The following is a 4,364-nucleotide window of genomic DNA, read 5'->3' as shown; positions in this document are numbered from 1 at the left end:
TTACTTGACAACAGGCCAACAACGAATAACATCTGGTAATGTAAAAAGTGCCAATGTAAAAAGAGCCCATAACAACAACAGCAACAACAAAAGGAAGTTCTAGAAGTTAACTCTTACTATAACTCCATGGGCCTCCTAATTTTCAATCTTGATCTTTAGGGCACTGCAGAGTATATCACTGCCCAGTTATTGCATGACATAAACTGACAAACTTTGCTCAGCCATCTAGAAGTATCTTGAGTTCACATTGGGCGTTTTTGCACAGAGCTTACCCCCAGAGCGACGTCCCTCTTCACTGCGCAGCATCTGCGCGGATTTCGCACCAACTGCTCCAGAGAACCAGGAAGAGCCGCGAAGTGCCGAACCTTTTGCGTCACAAATGTAAACCGCTAAAAACCAGTTTACATTAGCGACGCAAAAGCCACGGCTCTTCGCGGCTCTTCCTGGTTCTGCGGAGCAGTTGGTGTGAAATCCGCGCAGACACTGCGCGGTGAAGAGGGACGTCGCTCCGGGGTAAGCTCTGTGCGAAAACTCCCATTGTCAAACTTCCTTTCTGGATTCATGCAGCTTACTTTCCTTTTCAGAGCTCCTATGTTCAGATGATCTTGAACAGTGACTAAAAAAAATACAATTTTTTACTAAAGGTAAATATGTTAGAGGTAAATTTGGCAACCAGGTAGGTTGTGTTTCAGTGACTGTCTAGCACCAGATAGATAATATTATTCCCTTGAAGTTTATTAAATGATGAGCATGTTAAAAGCAGTGAGAGCCAATGGTTCCTAAAAACAGAGGGGGAGGAGCAACATTCTAATATTTTAGAGTCCAGTGGCACCTTTAAAACCAACAAAGTTTTATTCAAGGTATGAGCTTTCATGTGCACACACACTTCCGAGGGGGGGGGGGGGTCTTTTGTAGAAAAATAGGTGGTGGAACTCATCAGCATAACTCATTCACATATGCCACGCACACCCCACCAGCCAAAAGCAACCTGACACAAGAAAAGAGAGCCCCAGGTGAGTGTGCTAGCTAGAGATCACCTGGGGCTCTCCTGGGCCACACACACCCCCAATCAAAAGGCCAGGAAGCCACCTGCCACCCAAAATCACATAAGAAGTGAGGAAAGAGTGGTGCAGGCTTCTCCAGGGGTTAATGAGGGCTGCAAAGCTCCTGGGAACTGGCTGGCTGCCCACTCTCCTAATCCAGGGATTGTTATGCAGCTCACCTATTCAATGGACAGGAGAGGGAGGGGGGCATCAGAAAGGTTCAGGAGATGCACTCCTGTGAGCTCCTGTTGAATCTGAGACCTGGAGAGAGAGACGTGATAGGAAGAAATGAATGACTGCCTGTTGATTTTACCCTTACCACAAGGGCAGAGGCAATCTGAATATGGAATATGATGAAATCTGCCCTGTAATTCTTCAGAGGCGATGGCATGAAGGCAGGCTAAAGCGAATGCCTTAACAAGGTGGGAAGCCATTTGGTATCTTATGTATACGGCAGTGTCTGAAGAGGTAAAATACCAAAGAAATTACTCAAGCAGACTCTGTGAGAGTGAATCACTGTACAATCATAATCCAGCTCTGTGAGGTGATGCAGGACAAGTGAAAGGGTTTTTGCTTTACCTAGCTAGAAGCTATCTTCAGTTATAAACCCTGGTTGCCTTAATATAGCATCTACTGTCTTTATCCACCGAGAATGCAGCACAATTCACACACAAATTGTGCTCTGGCTGCAGTTTTTACAGATAATAAATTTCCACATTTTCTACCTCAGATGTTGATCTCCTCCAAATTTTACACTCCCCACCCCCAATATTCCCAGAGCATGGTCTGAAGGCATGACACAAAGTTCTGGAGCTGGAGCTGAACTAGTATGGCCCCATAAACCCCCCAAATAGGACACCATCTGGGAACCATATGCTAACCGGCGTGAACTCTTTAACTGGAAGAGAGCAGTATAAATATAAGTTCTGGGGGGAAAATTGAAGATTTGCTGAAAGATTCCCAGTATGGCTTAAGGCATGAAAAAGGATGCACATTCATCACTTGGTGACTCCAATACCAAGTGATGATTTGCATGTGCAAATGAGCCAAACACATGTTTTAATTAAAAAGCTATACAATTAAAAATGAAAGTGTGAATGCAGCATTCATTTAGACTGTGAAGAAACCCTAAACAGGAAATCACAAAAGGTTGTCACTCCCAAATTTATTTCAGAAATCCTTTTTATCCAGTTTCCATATACACATACACATGCACTCTAATTTTATCTTGTAGTGGGCACCACTTTAACAGAAGAATTCCTTTCTCTAAAATACTGTGAATGAAAAGGAAGAATGGATCCAGCCCAGTGTAGTGGTTTAAGAGTGTCAGATTAGTATCTGGGACACCCCGGTTCAAATCCCCAGTCATGCCATGAAAGCTTACTGGGTGACTTTAGGCCAGTCACACTCTCAGCCCAACCTCACAGGATTGTTGTGAGGATAAAATAATTCCTCAGAAATACAACTCATCTCCAGACTACAGAGATCAGTTCCCTTGGAGAAAACGGCAGCTTTGGAGGGCAGACTCTGCAACACCACATCCCTGTTGAGCTCCCCCACAAAGCTCTGTGCCTCCCCAGGCACCATCCTCAAATCTCCAGGAATTTCTCAAGGGAGAGTTGGCAATCATCAGCCTTGCTGAATTAAAACTCAATGGGGGTCACCCTAAAAAGTTGATTTAAACAAATGAAATGACCAGGGGTCATTTTGTAGAAAAAGAGGTGCTGGAGCTCATTAGCCCAACTCACTTGCATATGACACCACTCCTGACACCACCAGAAGGTGTACTAAATTATATCAGCTCAGCATCTACCTTAAAATGCTTCTTGAGTTATAATTGCCATAATAAAACCTTACTCCCTTCAGACTTTTTAAATTACTTTCTATGTGGCCACAGTGGCATGAGGAAGACTTTATATGTTTTGGGGTGCGGTCAGACGTCCAAAAAACCCCGCTACGGGCATGAGTTGAGCCCGCAAGCATGTCGGATTTTACCCGGACGTTCACACGTCCACATCTGTGAAGCGTGCTTAGCCCGTGCCCGTTCCACGCTGATGCGCCTTGCTCGCGGATTAATTTGCTACTGCTTTTAATCCGGAACAAGACGCTTCCTGAGCGCTTCCTGAGCGCTCTGGAGCATCTGAACGGGCAATCGTTGCTGAGTCACAGCAGCGCTTCCCGCTTCCAGCTTCCCGCCACAAACAAAATGCATATCACTGCGCCATCGAAGGAAGGAACTCGAAAAAATTGCTTATTAGCGGCTGTATTCCTAAGCTTAATTGGGGGGGGGGCTTCCGAAACGTGCGTGCCCGGCCTTTTTTTTATATATATTTTAGTTTATTGCGTAATAGCGATATATCGAAATCTCGATATGCGAGTATCGAGATTTCCAGCATGTGAGGCGATCTTTTCTGAAAAGTAGTGCAAAAAAAAAAAAAAGAGCCATTTTTATTTAAATTTTTTCAAAAGGTGCATTTAAACAAGAAGCCGGGTAAGGATTTCGCGCCCTGCATTAGACATGCCCCTGGAACAGCTTTTGCATGCAAAAGATTTCACTTCGTCACACTTATACAAAATCAGCTCTGAAGCATCAACGTGATTGTACATGGCATTTACATTGGGGGGGGGGCAGGGAGGGAGAAAAGGTTCTACAATACAGTTACTGCTCCCCAAAAGCCTCTGTGCGTCTGTGTCGTCGATGGAGCCCTTAACCAAACGTCGCCCCGCAGTTAGGGCATCTCCGTTGCCTCAACGCAAGGCAGAAAAGAATTCCGATAGGGAAAAAGGCAATCGCGCAAAAGACGCCGAGACAGGTGAAAGTGTGTCTTCCAGGACTCCGACTCTGCATGCTGGCACCACCTACTACTACAACCGAGGTAGTGGTTGTAGGTTGTTGGATTATCGTGTAGGTGGTGTTGGGGTAGGCATGCGGAGAAGCAGCAGGAGGAACAGCGTAGGCTGCGGGGGACCCCGTGGGGTACGTGTAGGGCAGCAGCTGAAAGCCCGGCTGGACTGAAGGGATGGTCCCGTAGCCCCCCTGCTGCCCATACTCGTAGCCGCCTCCCTGGGCGGCCGGACTGTAGGCGGGGGGTCTGTCTTGCAAGAGGGGCTTATTGTCCATTGCTCAGGCAGGGCGAGCCGCCCTCCCCAAGCCAGAGAATCGGCAAACGTTGCTGAGCCAACTTTTTGCACCCGGCTTTTGCAACGGGAGGAAAGGCAGGAGGCGCCCAGGGAGCAGCGCTAGAGCTGGAGAGCTTGCAAAATAAAATAAAATAAAATAATAACCGGCGCTTGCAAAAAGATCCCACCCCGCACACGCCC

The 4,364-nt window shown here is 46.6% G+C and overlaps 1 pseudogene; it reads right to left on the bottom strand.

The window, feature by feature from the left end:
* Positions 1–3,519: 3,519 nt before the first annotated feature.
* On the bottom strand, positions 3,520–4,164 carry LOC132582673 (membrane protein BRI3-like; annotated as a pseudogene).
* Positions 4,165–4,364: the final 200 nt, after the last annotated feature.

Source organism: Heteronotia binoei, chromosome 14, assembly GCF_032191835.1.
Source record: "Heteronotia binoei isolate CCM8104 ecotype False Entrance Well chromosome 14, APGP_CSIRO_Hbin_v1, whole genome shotgun sequence".
Classification (NCBI taxonomy): domain Eukaryota; kingdom Metazoa; phylum Chordata; class Lepidosauria; order Squamata; family Gekkonidae; genus Heteronotia; species Heteronotia binoei.
This window is presented reverse-complemented; position numbering and strand designations above follow the sequence as displayed.